The 17,666-nt window shown below is 41.8% G+C and overlaps 70 pseudogenes; all 70 read right to left on the bottom strand.

Moving 5' to 3' along the window:
- Nucleotides 1-46: 46 nt before the first annotated feature.
- Nucleotides 47-165, bottom strand: LOC142668694 (5S ribosomal RNA; annotated as a pseudogene).
- Nucleotides 166-232: 67 nt separating this feature from the next.
- On the bottom strand, nucleotides 233-351 carry LOC142667843 (5S ribosomal RNA; annotated as a pseudogene).
- Nucleotides 352-418: 67 nt separating this feature from the next.
- LOC142668014 (5S ribosomal RNA) lies at nucleotides 419-537 on the bottom strand (annotated as a pseudogene).
- Nucleotides 538-604: 67 nt separating this feature from the next.
- On the bottom strand, nucleotides 605-723 carry LOC142668610 (5S ribosomal RNA; annotated as a pseudogene).
- Nucleotides 724-790: 67 nt separating this feature from the next.
- On the bottom strand, nucleotides 791-909 carry LOC142668823 (5S ribosomal RNA; annotated as a pseudogene).
- A 67-nt stretch (nucleotides 910-976) lies between these two features.
- On the bottom strand, nucleotides 977-1,095 carry LOC142668296 (5S ribosomal RNA; annotated as a pseudogene).
- Nucleotides 1,096-1,162: 67 nt separating this feature from the next.
- LOC142668612 (5S ribosomal RNA) lies at nucleotides 1,163-1,281 on the bottom strand (annotated as a pseudogene).
- A 67-nt stretch (nucleotides 1,282-1,348) lies between these two features.
- LOC142667842 (5S ribosomal RNA) lies at nucleotides 1,349-1,467 on the bottom strand (annotated as a pseudogene).
- Nucleotides 1,468-1,534: 67 nt separating this feature from the next.
- Nucleotides 1,535-1,653, bottom strand: LOC142668417 (5S ribosomal RNA; annotated as a pseudogene).
- Nucleotides 1,654-1,720: 67 nt separating this feature from the next.
- Nucleotides 1,721-1,839, bottom strand: LOC142668477 (5S ribosomal RNA; annotated as a pseudogene).
- A 439-nt stretch (nucleotides 1,840-2,278) lies between these two features.
- On the bottom strand, nucleotides 2,279-2,397 carry LOC142667970 (5S ribosomal RNA; annotated as a pseudogene).
- A 67-nt stretch (nucleotides 2,398-2,464) lies between these two features.
- On the bottom strand, nucleotides 2,465-2,583 carry LOC142668926 (5S ribosomal RNA; annotated as a pseudogene).
- A 67-nt stretch (nucleotides 2,584-2,650) lies between these two features.
- Nucleotides 2,651-2,769, bottom strand: LOC142668468 (5S ribosomal RNA; annotated as a pseudogene).
- A 67-nt stretch (nucleotides 2,770-2,836) lies between these two features.
- On the bottom strand, nucleotides 2,837-2,955 carry LOC142668057 (5S ribosomal RNA; annotated as a pseudogene).
- A 67-nt stretch (nucleotides 2,956-3,022) lies between these two features.
- On the bottom strand, nucleotides 3,023-3,141 carry LOC142668774 (5S ribosomal RNA; annotated as a pseudogene).
- A 253-nt stretch (nucleotides 3,142-3,394) lies between these two features.
- On the bottom strand, nucleotides 3,395-3,513 carry LOC142668838 (5S ribosomal RNA; annotated as a pseudogene).
- Nucleotides 3,514-3,766: 253 nt separating this feature from the next.
- LOC142668238 (5S ribosomal RNA) lies at nucleotides 3,767-3,885 on the bottom strand (annotated as a pseudogene).
- Nucleotides 3,886-4,138: 253 nt separating this feature from the next.
- LOC142668659 (5S ribosomal RNA) lies at nucleotides 4,139-4,257 on the bottom strand (annotated as a pseudogene).
- A 67-nt stretch (nucleotides 4,258-4,324) lies between these two features.
- On the bottom strand, nucleotides 4,325-4,443 carry LOC142668809 (5S ribosomal RNA; annotated as a pseudogene).
- Nucleotides 4,444-4,696: 253 nt separating this feature from the next.
- Nucleotides 4,697-4,815, bottom strand: LOC142668613 (5S ribosomal RNA; annotated as a pseudogene).
- Nucleotides 4,816-4,882: 67 nt separating this feature from the next.
- On the bottom strand, nucleotides 4,883-5,001 carry LOC142667783 (5S ribosomal RNA; annotated as a pseudogene).
- Nucleotides 5,002-5,254: 253 nt separating this feature from the next.
- LOC142667737 (5S ribosomal RNA) lies at nucleotides 5,255-5,373 on the bottom strand (annotated as a pseudogene).
- A 67-nt stretch (nucleotides 5,374-5,440) lies between these two features.
- On the bottom strand, nucleotides 5,441-5,559 carry LOC142668674 (5S ribosomal RNA; annotated as a pseudogene).
- Nucleotides 5,560-5,626: 67 nt separating this feature from the next.
- On the bottom strand, nucleotides 5,627-5,745 carry LOC142668137 (5S ribosomal RNA; annotated as a pseudogene).
- A 67-nt stretch (nucleotides 5,746-5,812) lies between these two features.
- Nucleotides 5,813-5,931, bottom strand: LOC142668614 (5S ribosomal RNA; annotated as a pseudogene).
- Nucleotides 5,932-5,998: 67 nt separating this feature from the next.
- Nucleotides 5,999-6,117, bottom strand: LOC142667878 (5S ribosomal RNA; annotated as a pseudogene).
- Nucleotides 6,118-6,184: 67 nt separating this feature from the next.
- On the bottom strand, nucleotides 6,185-6,303 carry LOC142668480 (5S ribosomal RNA; annotated as a pseudogene).
- Nucleotides 6,304-6,370: 67 nt separating this feature from the next.
- LOC142667818 (5S ribosomal RNA) lies at nucleotides 6,371-6,489 on the bottom strand (annotated as a pseudogene).
- Nucleotides 6,490-6,556: 67 nt separating this feature from the next.
- Nucleotides 6,557-6,675, bottom strand: LOC142668197 (5S ribosomal RNA; annotated as a pseudogene).
- Nucleotides 6,676-6,928: 253 nt separating this feature from the next.
- On the bottom strand, nucleotides 6,929-7,047 carry LOC142668715 (5S ribosomal RNA; annotated as a pseudogene).
- Nucleotides 7,048-7,663: 616 nt separating this feature from the next.
- On the bottom strand, nucleotides 7,664-7,782 carry LOC142667976 (5S ribosomal RNA; annotated as a pseudogene).
- Nucleotides 7,783-8,035: 253 nt separating this feature from the next.
- On the bottom strand, nucleotides 8,036-8,154 carry LOC142668615 (5S ribosomal RNA; annotated as a pseudogene).
- Nucleotides 8,155-8,221: 67 nt separating this feature from the next.
- On the bottom strand, nucleotides 8,222-8,340 carry LOC142667915 (5S ribosomal RNA; annotated as a pseudogene).
- Nucleotides 8,341-8,407: 67 nt separating this feature from the next.
- On the bottom strand, nucleotides 8,408-8,526 carry LOC142668368 (5S ribosomal RNA; annotated as a pseudogene).
- Nucleotides 8,527-8,779: 253 nt separating this feature from the next.
- LOC142667989 (5S ribosomal RNA) lies at nucleotides 8,780-8,898 on the bottom strand (annotated as a pseudogene).
- A 625-nt stretch (nucleotides 8,899-9,523) lies between these two features.
- LOC142668507 (5S ribosomal RNA) lies at nucleotides 9,524-9,642 on the bottom strand (annotated as a pseudogene).
- A 67-nt stretch (nucleotides 9,643-9,709) lies between these two features.
- LOC142668833 (5S ribosomal RNA) lies at nucleotides 9,710-9,828 on the bottom strand (annotated as a pseudogene).
- A 439-nt stretch (nucleotides 9,829-10,267) lies between these two features.
- On the bottom strand, nucleotides 10,268-10,386 carry LOC142668330 (5S ribosomal RNA; annotated as a pseudogene).
- A 67-nt stretch (nucleotides 10,387-10,453) lies between these two features.
- On the bottom strand, nucleotides 10,454-10,572 carry LOC142668764 (5S ribosomal RNA; annotated as a pseudogene).
- Nucleotides 10,573-10,639: 67 nt separating this feature from the next.
- Nucleotides 10,640-10,758, bottom strand: LOC142668258 (5S ribosomal RNA; annotated as a pseudogene).
- A 67-nt stretch (nucleotides 10,759-10,825) lies between these two features.
- On the bottom strand, nucleotides 10,826-10,944 carry LOC142668524 (5S ribosomal RNA; annotated as a pseudogene).
- A 67-nt stretch (nucleotides 10,945-11,011) lies between these two features.
- Nucleotides 11,012-11,130, bottom strand: LOC142668616 (5S ribosomal RNA; annotated as a pseudogene).
- A 253-nt stretch (nucleotides 11,131-11,383) lies between these two features.
- LOC142668797 (5S ribosomal RNA) lies at nucleotides 11,384-11,502 on the bottom strand (annotated as a pseudogene).
- A 67-nt stretch (nucleotides 11,503-11,569) lies between these two features.
- Nucleotides 11,570-11,688, bottom strand: LOC142668516 (5S ribosomal RNA; annotated as a pseudogene).
- A 253-nt stretch (nucleotides 11,689-11,941) lies between these two features.
- LOC142667750 (5S ribosomal RNA) lies at nucleotides 11,942-12,060 on the bottom strand (annotated as a pseudogene).
- Nucleotides 12,061-12,127: 67 nt separating this feature from the next.
- LOC142668914 (5S ribosomal RNA) lies at nucleotides 12,128-12,246 on the bottom strand (annotated as a pseudogene).
- A 67-nt stretch (nucleotides 12,247-12,313) lies between these two features.
- LOC142668219 (5S ribosomal RNA) lies at nucleotides 12,314-12,432 on the bottom strand (annotated as a pseudogene).
- Nucleotides 12,433-12,499: 67 nt separating this feature from the next.
- On the bottom strand, nucleotides 12,500-12,618 carry LOC142668617 (5S ribosomal RNA; annotated as a pseudogene).
- A 67-nt stretch (nucleotides 12,619-12,685) lies between these two features.
- LOC142668750 (5S ribosomal RNA) lies at nucleotides 12,686-12,804 on the bottom strand (annotated as a pseudogene).
- A 253-nt stretch (nucleotides 12,805-13,057) lies between these two features.
- LOC142667819 (5S ribosomal RNA) lies at nucleotides 13,058-13,176 on the bottom strand (annotated as a pseudogene).
- A 67-nt stretch (nucleotides 13,177-13,243) lies between these two features.
- Nucleotides 13,244-13,362, bottom strand: LOC142669011 (5S ribosomal RNA; annotated as a pseudogene).
- A 67-nt stretch (nucleotides 13,363-13,429) lies between these two features.
- Nucleotides 13,430-13,548, bottom strand: LOC142668696 (5S ribosomal RNA; annotated as a pseudogene).
- Nucleotides 13,549-13,801: 253 nt separating this feature from the next.
- Nucleotides 13,802-13,920, bottom strand: LOC142667983 (5S ribosomal RNA; annotated as a pseudogene).
- A 67-nt stretch (nucleotides 13,921-13,987) lies between these two features.
- Nucleotides 13,988-14,106, bottom strand: LOC142667927 (5S ribosomal RNA; annotated as a pseudogene).
- Nucleotides 14,107-14,173: 67 nt separating this feature from the next.
- On the bottom strand, nucleotides 14,174-14,292 carry LOC142668172 (5S ribosomal RNA; annotated as a pseudogene).
- A 67-nt stretch (nucleotides 14,293-14,359) lies between these two features.
- LOC142667746 (5S ribosomal RNA) lies at nucleotides 14,360-14,478 on the bottom strand (annotated as a pseudogene).
- A 67-nt stretch (nucleotides 14,479-14,545) lies between these two features.
- LOC142668411 (5S ribosomal RNA) lies at nucleotides 14,546-14,664 on the bottom strand (annotated as a pseudogene).
- A 67-nt stretch (nucleotides 14,665-14,731) lies between these two features.
- LOC142668472 (5S ribosomal RNA) lies at nucleotides 14,732-14,850 on the bottom strand (annotated as a pseudogene).
- A 67-nt stretch (nucleotides 14,851-14,917) lies between these two features.
- LOC142668407 (5S ribosomal RNA) lies at nucleotides 14,918-15,036 on the bottom strand (annotated as a pseudogene).
- A 67-nt stretch (nucleotides 15,037-15,103) lies between these two features.
- On the bottom strand, nucleotides 15,104-15,222 carry LOC142668097 (5S ribosomal RNA; annotated as a pseudogene).
- A 67-nt stretch (nucleotides 15,223-15,289) lies between these two features.
- On the bottom strand, nucleotides 15,290-15,408 carry LOC142668084 (5S ribosomal RNA; annotated as a pseudogene).
- A 67-nt stretch (nucleotides 15,409-15,475) lies between these two features.
- Nucleotides 15,476-15,594, bottom strand: LOC142668907 (5S ribosomal RNA; annotated as a pseudogene).
- A 67-nt stretch (nucleotides 15,595-15,661) lies between these two features.
- LOC142667883 (5S ribosomal RNA) lies at nucleotides 15,662-15,780 on the bottom strand (annotated as a pseudogene).
- A 253-nt stretch (nucleotides 15,781-16,033) lies between these two features.
- LOC142667982 (5S ribosomal RNA) lies at nucleotides 16,034-16,152 on the bottom strand (annotated as a pseudogene).
- A 253-nt stretch (nucleotides 16,153-16,405) lies between these two features.
- Nucleotides 16,406-16,524, bottom strand: LOC142669013 (5S ribosomal RNA; annotated as a pseudogene).
- Nucleotides 16,525-16,591: 67 nt separating this feature from the next.
- LOC142668697 (5S ribosomal RNA) lies at nucleotides 16,592-16,710 on the bottom strand (annotated as a pseudogene).
- Nucleotides 16,711-16,963: 253 nt separating this feature from the next.
- Nucleotides 16,964-17,082, bottom strand: LOC142667984 (5S ribosomal RNA; annotated as a pseudogene).
- Nucleotides 17,083-17,149: 67 nt separating this feature from the next.
- Nucleotides 17,150-17,268, bottom strand: LOC142667928 (5S ribosomal RNA; annotated as a pseudogene).
- A 67-nt stretch (nucleotides 17,269-17,335) lies between these two features.
- LOC142668173 (5S ribosomal RNA) lies at nucleotides 17,336-17,454 on the bottom strand (annotated as a pseudogene).
- A 67-nt stretch (nucleotides 17,455-17,521) lies between these two features.
- On the bottom strand, nucleotides 17,522-17,640 carry LOC142667747 (5S ribosomal RNA; annotated as a pseudogene).
- Between the last annotated feature and the right edge of the window lie 26 nt (nucleotides 17,641-17,666).

Genomic DNA, 17,666 nt, shown 5'->3' on the forward strand with positions numbered 1-17,666 from the left:
TCCTATTTAATCTATTGTGAAACATAATCTAAACGACATAATAAAAAGTCAACCGCACCACGGATTCCCAGACAGTCTCCCACACTGGTACTAGTGAGGCCTTAAGCTGTGTAACTTCTGCGATCTGACGAGAGCAGGCACATTCAGCTTAGAATGGCCATTGACATTGAATGCTTTAATCCATAGTCCTTTTTAATCGACTGTGAAACAAAATCTAAACGACATAATAAAAAGTCAACCGCACCACGGATTCCCAGACAGTCTCCCACACTGGTACTAGCGAGGCTTTAAGCTGTGTAACTTCTGCGTTCTGACGAGAGCAGGGACATTCAGCTTAGAATGGCCATTGACGTTAAATGCTTTAATCCATAGTCCTATTTAATCTATTGTGAAACAAAATCTAAACGACATAATAAAAAGTCAACCGCACCACGGATTCCCAGACAGTCTCCCACATTGGTACTAGCGAGGCCTTAAGCTGTGTAACTTCTGCGATTTGACGAGAGCAGGCACATTCAGCTTAGAATGGCCATTGACGTTAAATGCTTTAATCCATAGTCCTATTTAATCTATTGTGAAACAAAATCTAAACGACATAATAAAAAGTCAACCGCACCACGGATTCCCAGACAGTCTCCCACACTGGTACTAGCGAGGCCTTAAGCTGTGTAACTTCTGCGATCTGACGAGAGCAGGCACATTCAGCTTAGAATGGCCATTGACATTAAATGCTTTAATCCATAGCCCTTTTTAATCGATTGTGAAACAAAAACTAAACGACATAATAAAAAGTCAACCACACCACGGATTCCCAGACAGTCTCCCACACTGGTACTAGCGAGGCCTTAAGCTGTGTAACTTCTGCGATCTGACGAGAGCAGGCACATTCAGCTTAGAATGGCCATTGACATTAATGGCTTTAATCCATAGTCCTTTTTAATCGATTGTGAAACAAAATCTAAACGACATAATAAAAATTCAACCACACCACGGATTCCCAGACAGTCTCCCACACTGGTACTAGCAAGGCCTTAAGCTGAGTAACTTCTGCGTTCTGACGAGAGCAGGCACATTCAGCTTAGAATGGCTATTGACGTTAAATGCTTTAATCCATAGTCCTATTTAATCTATTGTGAAACATAATCTAAACGACATAAAAAAAAGTCAACCGCACCACGGATTCCCAGACAGTCTCCCACACTGGTACTAGCGAGGCCTTAAGCTGTGTAACTTCTGCGATCTGACGAGAGCAGGCACATTCAGCTTAGAATGGCCATTGACATTAAATGCTTTAATCCATAGTCCTTTTTAATCGATTGTGAAACAAAATCTAAACGACATAATAAAAAGTCAACCGCACCACGGATTCCCAGACAGTCTCCCACACTGGTACTAGCGAGGCCTTAAGCTGTGTAACTTATGCGATCTGACGAGAGCAGGCACATTCAGCTTAGAATGGCCATTGACATTAAATGCTTTAATCCATAGTCCTTTTTAATCGATTGTGAAACAAAATCTAAACGACATAATAAAAAGTAAACCGCACCACGGATTCCCAGCCAGTCTCCCACACTGGTACTAGCGAGGCCTTAAGCTGTGTAACTTCTGCGATCTGACGAGAGCACGGACATTCAGCTTAGAATGGCCATTGACATTAAATGCTTTAATCCATAGTCCTTTTTAATCGATTGTGAAACAAAATCTAAACGACATAATCAAATTTCAACAGCACCACGGATTCCCAGACAGTCTCCCACACTGGTACTAGCGAGGCGTTAAGCTGTGTAACTTCTGTGATCTGACGAGAGCAGGCACATTCAGCTTAGAATGGCCATTGACATTAAAAGCCTTAATCCATAGTCCTATTTAATCTATTGTGAAACAAAATCTAAACAACATAATAAAAAGTTGACCGCACCACGGATTCCCAGACAGTCTCCCACACTGGTACTAGCGAGGCCTTAAGCTGTGTAACTTCTGCGATCTGACGAGTGCAGGCACATTCAGCTTAGACTGGCCATTGACGTTAAATGATTTAATCCATAGTCCTATTTAATCTATTGTGAAACAAAATCTAAACGACATAATAAAAAGTCAACCGCACCACGGATTCCCAGACAGTCTCCCACACTGGTACTAGGGAGGCGTTAAGTTGTGTAACTTCTGCGATCTAACGAGAGCAGGCACATTCAGCTTAGAATGGCCATTAACAATAAATGCTTTAATCCATAGTCCTTTTTAATCGATTGTGAAACAAAATCTAAACGACATAATAAAAAGTCAACCGCACCACGGATTCCCAGACAGTCTCCCACACTGGTACTACCGAGGCCTTAAGCTGTGTAACTTCTGCGCTCTGACGAGAGCAGGCACATTCAGCTTAGAATGGCCATTGACATTAAAAGCCTTAATCCATAGTCCTATTTTATCTATTGTGAAACAAAATCTAAACAACATAATAAAAAGTCAACCGCACCACGGATTCCCAGACAGTCTCCCACACTGGTACTAGCGAGGCCTTAAGCTGTGTAACTTCTGCGATCTGATGAGAGCAGGCACATTCAGCTTAGAATGGCCATTGACGTTAAATGCTTTAATCCATAGTCCTATTTAATCTATTGTGAAAAAAAATCTAAACGACATAATAAAAAGTCAACCGCACCACGGATTCCCAGACAGTCACCCACACTGGTACTAGCGAGGCGTTAAGCTGTGTAACTTCTGCGATCTAACGAGAGCAGGCACATTCCGCTTAGAATGGCCATTGACATTAAATGCTTTAATCCATAGTCCTTTTTAATGGATTGTGAAACAAAATCTAAACGACATAATAAAAAGTCAACCGCACCACGCATTCCCAGACAGTCTCCCACACTGGTACCAGCGAGGCCTTAAGCTGTGTAACTTCTGCGATCTGACGAGAGCAGGGACATTCAGCTGAGAATGGCCATTGACATTAAAGGCTTTAATCCATAGTCCTTTTTAATCGATTGTGAAACAAAATCTAAACGACATAATAAAAACTCAACCGCACCACGGATTCCCAGACAGTCACCCACACTGGTACTAGCGAGGCCTTAAGCTGTGTAACTTCTGCGTTCGGACGAGAGCAGGCACATTCAGCTTAGAATGGCCATTGACGTTAAATGCTTTAATCCATAGTCCTATTTAATCTATTGTGAAACAAAATCTAAACGACATAATAAAAAGTCAACCGCACCACGGATTCCCAGACAGTCTCCCACACTGGTACTAGCGAGGCGTTAAGCTGTGTAACTTCTGCGATCTAACGAGAGTAGGCACATTCAGCTTAGAATGAGCATTGACTTTAAATGCTTTAATCCATAGTCCTTTTTAATCGATTGTGAAACAAAATCTAAACGACATAATAAAAAGTCAACCGCACCACGGATTCCCAGACAGTCTCCCACACTGGTACTAGCGAGGCCTTAAGCTGTGTAACTTCTGCGATCTGACGAGAGCAGGCACATTCAGCTTAGAATCGCCATTGACATTAAAAGCCTTAATCCATAGTCCTATTTAATCTATTGTGAAGCAAAATCTAAACAACATAATAAAAAGTCAACCGCACCATGGATTCCCAGACAGTCTCCCACACTGGTACTAGCGAGGCCTTAAGCTGTGTAACTTCTGCGATCTGACGAGAGAAGGGACATTCAGTTTAGAATGGCCATTGACATTAAATGCTTTAATCCATAGTCCTTTTTAATCGATTGTGAAACAAAATCTAAACGACATAATAAAAATTCAACCGCACCACGGATTCCCAGACAGTCTCCCACACTGGTACTAGCGAGGCCTTAAGCTGTGTAACTTCTGCGTTTTGACGAGAGCAGGCACATTCAGCTTAGAATGGCTATTGACGTTAAATGCTTTAATCCATAGTCCTATTTAATCTATTGTGAAACATAATCTAAACGACATAATAAAAAGTCAATCGCACCACGGATTCCCAGACAGTCTCCCACACTGGTACTAGCGAGGCCTTAAGCTGTGTAACTTCTGCGATCTAACGAGGGCAGGCACATTCAGCTTAGAATGGCAATTGACATTAAATGCTTTAATCCATAGTCCTTTTTAATCGATTGTGAAACAAAATCTAAACGACATAATAAAAAGTCAACTGCACCACGGATTCCCAGACAGTCTCCCACACTGGTACTAGCGAGGCCTTAAGCTGTGTAACTTCTGCGATCTGACGAGAGCAGGCACATTCAGCTTAGAATGGCCATTGACATTAAAAGCCTTAATCCATAGTCCTATTTAATCTATTGTGAAACAAAATCTAAACAACATAATAAAAAGTCAACCGCACCACGGATTCCCAGACAGTCTCCCACACTGGTACTAGTGAGGCCTTAAGCTGTGTAACTTCTGCGATCTGACGAGAGCAGGGACATTCAGCTTAGAATGGCCATTGACGTTAAACGCTTTAATCCATAGTCCTATTTAATCTATTGTGAAACAAAATCTAAACGACATAATAAAAAGGCAACCGCACCACGGATTCCCAGACAGTCTCCCACACTGGTACTAGCGAGGCGTTAAGCTGTGTAACTTCTGCGATCTAACGAGAGCAGGCACATTCAGCTTAGAATGAGCATTGACGTTAAATGCTTTAATCCATAGTCCTTTTTAATCGATTGTGAAACAAAATCTAAACGACATAATAAAAAGTCAACCGCACCACGGATTCCCAGACAGTCTCCCACACTGGTACTAGCGAGGCCTTAAGCTGTGTAACTTCTGCGATCTGACGAGAGCAGGCACATTCAGCTTAGAATGGCCATTGACATTAAAAGCCTTAATCCATAGTCCTATTTAATCTATTGTGAAACAAAATCTAAACAACATAATAAAAAGTCAACCGCACCACGGATTCCGAGACAGTCTCCCACACTGGTACTAGCGAGGCCTTAAGCTGTGTAACTTCTGCGATCTGACGAGAGCAGGGACATTCAGCTTAGAATGGCCATTGACATTAAATGGTTTAATCCATAGTCCTTTTTAATCGATTGTGAAACAAAATCTAAACGACATAATAAAAATTCAACCGCACAACGGATTCCGAGACAGTCTCCCACACTGGTACTAGCGAGGCCTTAAGCTGGGTAACTTCTGCGATCTGACGAGAGCAGGCACATTCAGCTTAGATTGGCCATTGACATTAAATGCTTTAATCCATAGTCCTTTTTAATCGATTGTGAAACAAAATCTAAACGACATAATAAAAAGTCAACCGCACCACGGATTCCCAGACAGTCTCCCACACTAGTACTAGCGAGGCCTTAAGCTGTGTAACTTCTGCGATCTGACGAGAGCAGGCACATTCAGCTTAGAATGGCCATTGACATTAAATGCTTTAATCCATAGTCCTTTTTAATCGATTGTGAAACAAAATCTAAACGACATAATAAAAAGTCAACCGCACCACGGATTCCCAGACAGTCTCCCACACTGGTACTAGCGAGGCCTTAAGCTGTGTAACTTCTGCGTTCTGACGAGAGCAGGCACATTCAGCTTAGAATGGCCATTAACGTTAAATGCTTTAATCCATAGTCCTATTTAATCTATTGTGAAACAAAATCTAAACAACATAATAAAAAGTCAACCGCACCACGGATTCCCAGACAGTCTCCCAGACTGGTACTAGCGAGGCCTTAAGCTGTGTAATTTCTTCGATCTGACGAGAGCAGGCACATTCAGCTTAGAATGGCCATTGACATTAAATGCTTTAATCCATAGTCCTTTTTAATCGATTGTGAAACAAAATCTAAACGACATAATAAAAAGTCAACCGCACCACGGATTCCCAGACAGTCTCCCACACTGGTACTAGCGAGGCCTTAAGCTGTGTAACTTCTGCGATCTGACGAGAGCAGGCACATTCAGCTTAGAATGGCCATTGACATTAAATGCTTTAATCCATAGTCCTTTTTAATCGATTGTGAAACAAAATCTAAACGACATAATAAAAAGTCAACCGCACCACGGATTCCCAGACAGTCTCCCACACTGGTACTAGCGAGGCCTTAAGCTGTGTAACTTCTGCGATCTGACGAGGGCAGGGACATTCAGCTTAGAATGGCCATTGACATTAAATGCTTTAATCCATAGTCCTTTTTAATCGATTGTGAAACAAAATCTAAACGACATAATAAAAATTCAACCGCACCACGGATTCCCAGACAGTCTCCCACACTGGTACTAGCGGGGCGTTAAGCTGTGTAACTTCTGCGATCTGACGAGAGCAGGCACATTCAGCTTAGAATGGCCATTGACATTAAAAGCCTTAATCCATAGTCCTATTTAATCTATTGTGAAACAAAATCTAAACAACATAATAAATAGTCAACCGCACCACGGATTCCCAGACAGTCTCCCACACTGGTACTAGCGAGGCCTTAAGCTGTGTAACTTCTGCGATCTGACGAGAGCAGGGACATTCAGCTTAGAATGGCCATTTACATTAAATTCTTTAATCCATAGTCCTTTTTAATCGATTGTGAAACAAAATCTAAACGACATAATAAAAATTCAACTGCACCACGGATTCCCAGACAGTCTCCCACACTGGTACTAGCGAGGCCTTAAGCTGTGTAACTTCTGCGTTCTGACTAGAGCAGGCACATTCAGCTTAGAATGGCCATTGACGTTAAATGCTTTAATCCATAGTCCTATTTAATCTATTGTGAAACAAAATCTAAATTTCATAATAAAAAGTCAACCGCACCACGGATTCCCAGACAGTCTCCCACACTGGTACTAGCGAGGCGTTAAGCTGTGTAACTTCTGCGATCTAACGAGGGCAGGCACATTCAGCTTAGAATAGCCATTGACATTAAATGCTTTAATCCACAGTCGTTTTTAATCGATTGTGAAACAAAATCTAAACGACATAATAAAAAGCCAACCGCACCACGGATTCCCAGACAGTCTCCCACACTGGTACTAGCGAGGCCTTAAGCTGTGTAACTTCTGCGATCTGACGAGAGCAGGCACATTCAGCTTAGAATGGCCATTGACATTAAAAGCCTTAATCCATAGTCCTATTTAATCTATTGTGAAACAAAATCTAAAAACATAATAAAAAGTCAACCGCACCACGGATTCCCAGACAGTTTCCCACACTGGTACTAGCGAGGCGTTAAGCTGTGTAACTTCTGCGATCTGACGAGAGCAGGCACATTCAGCTTAGAATGGGCATTGACATTAAAAGCCTTAATCCATAGTCCTATTTAATCGATTGTGAAACAAAATCTAAACGACATAATAAAAATTCAACCGCACAACGGATTCCGGGACAGTCTCCCACACTGTTACTAGCGAGGCCTTAAGCTGGGTAACTTCTGCGATCTGACGAGAGCAGGCACATTCAGCTTAGAATGGCCATTGACATTAAATGCTTTAATCCATAGTCCTTTTTAATCGATTGTGAAACAAAATCTAAACGACATAATAAAAAGTCAACCGCACCACAGACAGTCTCCCACACTAGTACTAGCGAGGCCTTAAGCTGTGTAACTTCTGCGATCTGACGAGAGAAGGCACATTCAGCTTAGAATGGCCATTGACATTAAAGGCTTTAATCCATAGTCCTTTTTAATCGATTGTGAAAAAAAATCTAAACGACATAATAAAAACTCAACCGCACCACGGATTCCCAGACAGTCTCCCACACTGGTACTAGCGAGGCCTTAAGCTGCGTAACTTCTGCGTTTGGACGAGAGCAGGCACATCCAGCTTAGAATGGCCATTGACGTTAAATGCTTTAATCCATAGTCCTATTTAATCTATTGTGAAACAAAATCTAAACGACATAATAAAAAGTCAACCGCACCACGGATTCCCAGACAGTCTCCCACACTGGTACTAGCGAGGCGTTTAGCTGTGTAACTTCTGCGATCTAACGAGAGCAGGCACATCCAGCTTAGAATGAGCATTGACTTTAAATGCTTTAATCCATAGTCCTTTTTAATCGATTGTGAAACAAAATCTAAACGACATAATAAAAAGTCAACCGCACCACGGATTCCCAGACAGTCTCCCACACTGGTACTAGCGAGGCCTTAAGCTGTGTAACTTCTGCGATCTGACGAGAGCAGGCACATTCAGCTTAGAATGGCCATTGACATTAAAAGCCTTAATCCATAGTCCTATTTAATCTATTGTGAAACAAAATCTAAACAACATAATAAAAAGTCAACCGCACCACGGATTCCCAGACAGTCTCCCACACTGGTACTAGCGAGGACTTAAGCTATGTAACTTCTGCGTTCTGACGAGAGCAGGCACATTCAGCTTAGAATGGCCATTGACATTAAATGCTTTAATCCATAGTCCTTTTTAATCGATTGTGAAACAAAATCTAAACGACATAATAAAAATTCAACCGCACCACGGATTCCTAGACAGTCTCCCACACTGGTACTAGCGAGGCCTTAAGCAGTGTAACTTCTGCGATCTGACGAGAGCAGGCACATTCAGCTTAGAATGGCCATTGACATTAAATGCTTTAATCCATAGTCCTTTTTAATCGATTGTGAAACAAAATCTAAACGACATAATAAAAAGTCAACCGAGCCACGGATTCCCAGACAGTCTCCCACACTGGTACTAGCGAGGCCTTAAGCTGTGTAACTTCTGCGATCTGACGAGAGCAGGCACATTCAGCTTAGAATGGCCATTGACATTAAAAGCCTTAATCCATAGTCCTATTTAATCTATTGTGAAACAAAATCTAAACAACATAATAAAAAGTCAACCACACCACGGATTCCCAGACAGTCTCCCACACTGGTACTAGCGAGGCCTTAAGCTGTGTAACTTCTGCGATCTGACGAGAGCAGGCACATTTAGCTTAGAATGGCCATTGACGTTTAATGCTTTAATCCATAGTCCTATTTAATCTATTGTGAAACAAAATCTAAACGACATAATAAAAATTCAACTGCACCACGGATTCCCAGACAGTAACCCACACTGGTACTAGCGAGGCGTTAAGCTGTGTAACTTCAGCGATCTAACCAGAGCATGCACATTCAGCTTAGAATGGCCATTGACATTAAATGCTTTAATCCATAGTCCTTTTTAATCGATTGTGAAACAAAATCGAAACGACATAATAAAAAGTGAACCGCACCACGGATTCCCAGACAGTCTCCCACACTGGTACTAGCGAGGCCTTAAGCTGTGTAACTTCTGCGTTGGGACGAGAGCAGGCACATTCAGCTTAGAATGGCCATTGACGTTAAATGCTTTAATCCATAGTCCTATTTAATCTATTGTGAAGCAAAATCTAAACGACATAATAAAAAGTCAACCGCACCACGGATTTCCAGACAGTCTCCCACACTGGTACTAGCGAGGCGTTAAGCTGTGTAACTTCTGCGATCTAATGAGAGCAGGCACATTCAGCTTAGAATGAGCATTGACTTTAAATGCTTTAATCCATAGTCCTTTTTAATCGATTGTGAAACAAAATCTAAACGACATAATAAAAAGTCAACCGCACCACGGATTCCCAGACAGTCTCCCACACTGGTACTAGCGAGGCCTTAAGATGTGTAACTTCTGTGATCTGACGAGAGCAGGCACATTCAGCTTAGAATGGCCAATGACATTAAATGCTTTAATCCATAGTCCTTTTTAATCGATTGTGAAACAAAATCTAAACGACATAATAAAAAGTCAACAGCACCACGGATTCCAAGACAGTCTCCCACACTGGTACTAGCAAGGCCTTAAGCTGTGTAACTTCTGCGATCTGACGAGAGCAGGGACATTCAGCTTAGAATGGCCATTGACATTAAATGCTTTAATCCATAGTCCTTTTTAATCGATTGTGAAACAAAATCTAAACGACATAATAAAAATTCAACCGCACAACGGATTCCGGGACAGTCTCCCACACTGGTACTAGCGAGGCCTTAAGCTGGGTAACTTCTGCGTTCTGACGAGAGCAGGCACATTCAGCTAAGAATGGCCATTGACATTAAATGCTTTAATCCATAGTCCTTTTTAATCGATTGTGAAACAAAATCTAAACGACATAATAAAAAGTCAAACGCACCACAGATTCCCAGACAGTCTCCCACACTAGTACTAGCGAGGCCTTAAGCTGTGTAACTTCTGCGATCTGACAAGAGCAGGCACATTCAGCTTAGAATGGCCAGTGACATTAAATGCTTTAATCCATAGTCCTATTTAATCTATTGTGAAACAAAATCTAAACGACATAATAAAAAGTCAACCGCACCACGGATTCCCAGACAGTCTCCCACACTGGTACTAGCGAGGCCTTAAGCTGTGTAACTTCTGCGTTCTGACGAGCGCAGGCACATTCAGCTGAGAATGGCTATGGACTTTAAATGCTTTAATCCATAGTCCTATTTAATCTATTGTGAAACATAATCTAAACTACATAATAAAAAGTCAACCGCACCACGGATTCCCAGACAGTCTCCCACACTGGTACTAGCGAGGCCTTAAGCTGTGTAACTTCTGCGGTCTGACGAGAGCAGGCACATTCAGCTTAGAATGGCCATTGACATTAAATGCTTTAATCCATAGTCCTTTTTAATCTATTGTGAAACAAAATCTAAACGACATAATAAAAAGTCAACCGCACCACGGATTCCCAGACAGTCTCCCACACTGGTACTAGCAAGGCTTTAAGCTGTGTAACTTCTGCGATCTGACGAGAGCAGGGACATTCAGCTTAGAATGGCCATTGACATTAAATGTTTTAATCCATAGTCCTTTTTAATCGATTGTGAAACAAAATCTAAACGACATAATAAAAACTCAACCGCACCACGGATTCCCAGACAGTCTCCCACACTGGTACTAGCGAGGCCTTAAGCTGTGTAACTTCTGCGATCTAACGAGAGCAGGCACATTCAGCTTAGAATGAGCATTGACTTTAAATGCTTTAATCCATAGTCCTTTTTAATCGATTGTGAAACAAAATCTAAACGACATAATAAAAAGTCAACCGCACCACGGATTCCCAGACAGTCTCCCACACTGGTACTAGCGAGGCCTTAAGCTGTGTAACTTCTGCGATCTGACGAGAGCAGGCACATTCAGCTTAGAATGGCCATTGACATTAAAAGCCTTAATCCATAGTCCTATTTAATCTATTGTGAAACAAAATCTAAACAACATAATAAAAAGTCAGCCGCACCACGGATTCCCAGACAGTCTCCCACACTGGTACTAGCGAGGACTTAAGCGATGTAACTTCTGCGTTCTGACGAGAGCAGGCACATTCAGCTTAGAATGGCCATTGACGTTAAATGCTTTAATCCATAGTCCTTTTTAATCGATTGTGAAACAAAATCTAAACGACATAATAAAAAGTCAACCGCACCACGGATTCCTAGAAAGTCTCCCACACTGGTACTAGCGAGGCCTTAAGCTGTGTAACTTCTGCGATCTGACGAGAGCAGGCACATTCAGCTTAGAATGGCCATTGACATTAAATGCTTTAATCCATAGTCCTTTTTAATCGATTGTAAAACAAAATCTAAACGACATAATAAAAAGTCAACAGCACCACGGATTCCCAGACAGTCTCCCACACTGGTACTAGCGAGGCCTTAAGCTGTGTAACTTCTGCGATCTGACGAGAGCAGGGACATTCAGCTTAGAATGGCCATTGACATTAAATGGTTTAATCCATAGTCCTTTTTAATCGATTGTGAAACAAAATCTAAACGACATAATAAAAATTCAACCGCACAACGGATTCCGAGACAGTCTCCCACACTGGTACTAGCGAGGCCTTAAGCTGGGTAACTTCTGCGATCTGACGAGAGCAGGCACATTCAGCTTAGATTGGCCATTGACATTAAATGCTTTAATCCATAGTCCTTTTTAATCGATTGTGAAACAAAATCTAAACGACATAATAAAAAGTCAACCGCACCACGGATTCCCAGACAGTCTCCCACACTAGTACTAGCGAGGCCTTAAGCTGTGTAACTTCTGCGATCTGACGAGAGCAGGCACATTCAGCTTAGAATGGCCATTGACATTAAATGCTTTAATCCATAGTCCTTTTTAATCGATTGTGAAACAAAATCTAAACGACATAATAAAAAGTCAACCGCACCACGGATTCCCAGACAGTCTCCCACACTGGTACTAGCGAGGCCTTAAGCTGTGTAACTTCTGCGTTCTGACGAGAGCAGGCACATTCAGCTTAGAATGGCCATTGACGTTAAATGCTTTAATCCATAGTCCTATTTAATCTATTGTGAAACAAAATCTAAACAACATAATAAAAAGTCAACCGCACCACGGATTCCCAGACAGTCTCCCACACTGGTACTAGCGAGGGCTTAAGCTGTGTAATTTCTGCGATCTGACGAGAGCAGGCACATTCAGTTTAGAATGGCCATTGACATTAAATGCTTTAATCCATAGTCCTTTTTAATCGATTGTGAAACAAAATCTAAACGACATAATAAAAAGTCAACCGCACCACGGATTCCCAGACAGTCTCCCACACTGGTACTAGCGAGGCCTTAAGCTGTGTAACTTCTGCGATCTGACGAGAGCAGGCACATTCAGCTTAGAATGGCCATTGACATTAAATGCTTTAATCCATAGTCCTTTTTAATCGATTGTGAAACAAAATGTAAACGACATAATAAAAAGTCAACCGCACCACGGATTCCCAGACAGTCTCCCACACTGGTACTAGCGAGGCCTTAAGCTGTGTAACTTCTGCGATCTGACGAGAGCAGGGACATTCAGCTTAGAATGGCCATTGACATTAAATGCTTTAATCCATAGTCCTTTTTAATCGATTGTGAAACAAAATCTAAACGACATAATAAAAATTCAACCGCACCACGGATTCCCAGACAGTCTCCCACACTGGTACTAGCGGGGCGTTAAGCTGGGTAACTTCTGCGATCTGACGAGAGCAGGCACATTCAGCTTAGAATGGCCATTGACATTAAAAGCCTTAATCCATAGTCCTATTTAATCTATTGTGAAACAAAATCTAAACAACATAATAAAAAGTCAACCGCACCACGGATTCCCAGACAGTCTCCCACACTGGTACTAGCGAGGCCTTAAGCTGTGTAACTTCTGCGATCTGACGAGAGCAGGGACATTCAGCTTAGAATGGCCATTTACATTAAATTTTTTAATCCATAGTCCTTTTTAATCGATTGTGAAACAAAATCTAAACGACATAATAAAAAGTCAACTGCACCACGGATTCCCAGACAGTCTCCCACACTGGTACTAGCGAGGCCTTAAGCTGTGTAACTTCTGCGTTCTGACTAGAGCAGGCACATTCAGCTTAGAATGGCCATTGACGTTAAATGCTTTAATCCATAGTCCTATTTAATCTATTGTGAAACAAAATCTAAACGACATAATAAAAAGTCAACCGCACCACGGATTCCCAGACAGTCTCCCACACTGGTACTAGCGAGGCCTTAAGCTGTGTAGCTTCTGCGATCTGACGAGAGCAGGCACATTCAGCTTAGAATGGCCATTGACAATAAATGCTTTAATCCATAGTCCTATTTAATCTATTGTGAAACAAAATCTAAACGACATAATAAAAAGTCAACCGCACCACGGATTCCCAGACAGTCTCCCACACTGGTACTAGCGAGGCGTTAAGCTGTGTAACTTCTGCGATCTAACGAGGGCAGGCACATTCAGCTTAGAATAGCCATTGACATTAAATGCTTTAATCCACAGTCCTTTTTAATCGATTGTGAAACAAAATCTAAACGACATAATAAAAAGTCAACCGCACCACGGATTCCCAGACAGTCTCCCACACTGGTACCAGCGAGGCCTTAAGCTGTGTAACTTCTGCGATCTGAAGAGAGCAGGGACATTCAGCTTAGAATGGCCATTGACATTAAATGCTTTAATCCATATTCCTTTTTAATCGATTGTGAAACAAAATCTAAACGACATAATAAGAACTCAACCGCACCACAGATTCCCAGACAGTCTCCCACACTGGTACTAGCGAGGCCTTAAGCTGTGTAACTTCTGCATTCGGACGAGAGCAGGCGCATTCAGCTTAGAATGGCCATTGACGTTAAATGCTTTAATCCATAGTCCTATTTAATCTATTGTGAAACAAAATCTAAACGACATAATAAAAAGTCAACCGCACCACGGATTCCCAGACAGTCTCCCACACTGGTACTAGCGAGGCGTTAAGCTGTGTAACTTCTGCGATCTAACGAGAGCAGGCACATTCAGCTTAGAATGGCCATTGACTTTAAATGCTTTAATCCATAGTCCTTTTTAATCGATTGTGAAACAAAATCTAAACGACATAATAAAAAGTCAACCGCACCACGGATTCCCAGACAGTCTCCCACACTGGTACTAGCGAGGCCTTAAGCTGTGTAACTTCTGCGATCTGACGAGAGCAGTCACATTCAGCTTAGAATGGCCATTGACATTAAAAGTCTTAATCCATAGTCCTATTTAATCTATTGTGAAACAAAATCTAAACAACATAATAAAAAGTCAACCGCACCACGGATTCCAAGACAGTCTCCCACACTGGTACTAGCGAGGACTTAAGCTATGTAACTTCTGCGTTCTGACGAGAGCAGGGACATTCAGCTTAGAATGGCCATTGACGTTAAATGCTTTAATCCATAGTCCTTTTTAATCGATTGTGAAACAAAATCTAAACGACATAATAAAAAGTCAACCGCACCACGGATTCCCAGACAGTCTCCCACACTGGTACTAGCGAGGCCTTAAGCTGTGTAACTTCTGCGATCTGACGAGAGTAGGCACATTCAGCTGAGAAGGGCCATTGACTTTAAATGCTTTAATCCATAGTCCTTTTTAATCGATTGTGAAACAAAATCTAAACGACAAAATAAAAATTCAACCGCACCACGGATTCCCAGACAGTCTCCCACACTGGTACTAGCGAGGCCTTAAGCTGTGTAACTTCTGCGTTCTGACGAGGGCAGGCACATTCAGCTTAGAATGGCTATTGGCGTTAAATGCTTTAATCCATAGTCCTATTTAATCTATTGTGAAACAAAATCTAAACAACATAATAAAAAGTCAACCGCACCACGGATTCCCAGACAGTCTCCAACACTGGTACTAGCGAGGCCTTAAGCTGTGTAACTTCTGCGATCTGACGAGAGCAGGGACATTCAGTTTAGAATGGCCATTGACATTAAATGCTTTAATCCATAGTCCTTTTTAATCGATTGTGAAACAAAATCTAAACGACATAATAAAAAGTCAACCGCACCACGGATTCCCAGACAGTCTCCCACACTGGTACTAGCAAGGCCTTAAGTTGTGTAACTTCTGCGATCTGACGAGAGCAGGGACATTCAGCTTAGAATGGCCATTGACATTAAATGCTTTAATCCATAGTCCTTTTTAATCGATTGTGAAACAAAATCTAAACGACATAATAAAAATTCAACCGCACCACGGATTCCCAGACAGTCTCCCACACTAGTACTAGCGAGGCCTTAAGCTGTGTAACTTCTGCGATCTGACGAGAGCAGGCACATTCAGCTTAGAATGGCCATTGACGTTAAATGGTTTAATCCATAGTCCTTTTTAATCGATTGTGAAATAAAATTTAAACGAAATAATAAAAAGTCAACCGCACCACGGATTCCCAGACAGTCTCCCTCACTAGTACTAGCGAGGCGTTAAGCTGTTTAACTTCTGCGATCTAACGAGAGCATGCACATTCAGCTTACAATGGCCATAGACATTAAATGCTTTAATCCATAGTCCTTTTTAATCGATTGTGAAACAAAATCTAAACGACATAATAAAAAGTCAACCGAACCACGGATTCCCAGACAGTCTCCCACACTGGTACTAGCGATGCCTTAAGCTGTGTAACTTCTGCGATCTGACGAGAGCAGGCACATTCAGCTTAGAATGGCCATTGACATTAAAAGCCTTAATCCATAGTCCTATTTAATCTATTGTGAAACAAAATCTAAACGACATAATAAAAAGTCAACCGCACCACGGATTCCCAGACAGTCTCCCACACTGGTACTAGCGAGGCCTTAAGCTGTATAACTTCTGCGATCTGACGAGAGCAGGCACATTCAGCTTAGAATGGCCATTGACATTAAAAGCCTTAATCCATAGTCCTATTTAATCTATTGTGAAACAAAATCTAAACAACATAATAAAAAGTCAACCGCACCATGCATTCCCAGACAGTCTCCCACACTGGTACCAGTGGAGCCTTAAGCTGTGTAACTTCTGCGATCTGACGAGAGCAGGGACATTCAGCTTAGAATGGCCATTTACATTAAATTTTTTAATCCATAGTCCTTTTTAATCGATTGTGAAACAAAATCTAAACGACATAATAAAAAGTCAACTGCACCACGGATTCCCAGACAGTCTCCCACACTGGTACTAGCGAGGCCTTAAGCTGTGTAACTTCTGCGTTCTGACTAGAGCAGGCACATTCAGCTTAGAATGGCCATTGACGTTAAATGCTTTAATCCATAGTCCTATTTAATCTATTGTGAAACAAAATCTAAACGACATAATAAAAAGTCAACCGCACCACGGATTCCCAGACAGTCTCCCACACTGGTACTAGCGAGGCCTTAAGCTGTGTAGCTTCTGCGATCTGACGAGAGCAGGCACATTCAGCTTAGAATGGCCATTGACAATAAATGCTTTAATCCATAGTCCTATTTAATCTATTGTGAAACAAAATCTAAACGACATAATAAAAAGTCAACCGCACCACGGATTCCCAGACAGTCTTCCACACTGGTACTAGCGAGGCGTTAAGCTGTGTAACTTCTGCGATCTAACGAGGGCAGGCACATTCAGCTTAGAATAGCCATTGACATTAAATGCTTTAATCCACAGTCCTTTTTAATCGATTGTGAAACAAAATCTAAACGACATAATAAAAAGTCAACCGCACCACGGATTCCCAGACAGTCTCCCACACTGGTACCAGCGAGGCCTTAAGCTGTGTAACTTCTGCGATCTGAAGAGAGCAGGGACATTCAGCTTAGAATGGCCATTGACATTAAATGCTTTAATCCATATTCCTTTTTAATCGATTGTGAAACAAAATCTAAACGACATAATAAAAACTCAACCGCACCACAGATTCCCAGACAGTCTCCCACACTGGTACTAGCGAGGCCTTAAGCTGTGTAACTTCTGCATTCGGACGAGAGCAGGCGCATTCAGCTTAGAATGGCCATTGACGTTAAATGCTTTAATCCATAGTCCTATTTAATCTATTGTGAAACAAAATCTAAACGACATAATAAAAAGTCAACCGCACCACGGATTCCCAGACAGTCTCCCACACTGGTACTAGCGAGGCGTTAAGCTGTGTAACTTCTGCGATCTAACGAGAGCAGGCACATTCAGCTTAGAATGGCCATTGACTTTAAATGCTTTAATCCATAGTCCTTTTTAATCGATTGTGAAACAAAATCTAAACGACATAATAAAAAGTCAACCGCACCACGGATTCCCAGACAGTCTCCCACACTGGTACTAGCGAGGCCTTAAGCTGTGTAACTTCTGCGATCTGACGAGAGCAGTCACATTCAGCTTAGAATGGCCATTGACATTAAAAGCCTTAATCCATAGTCCTA

Source organism: Rhinoderma darwinii (assembly GCF_050947455.1).
Source record: "Rhinoderma darwinii isolate aRhiDar2 chromosome 1 unlocalized genomic scaffold, aRhiDar2.hap1 SUPER_1_unloc_11, whole genome shotgun sequence".
NCBI lineage: Eukaryota > Metazoa > Chordata > Amphibia > Anura > Rhinodermatidae > Rhinoderma > Rhinoderma darwinii.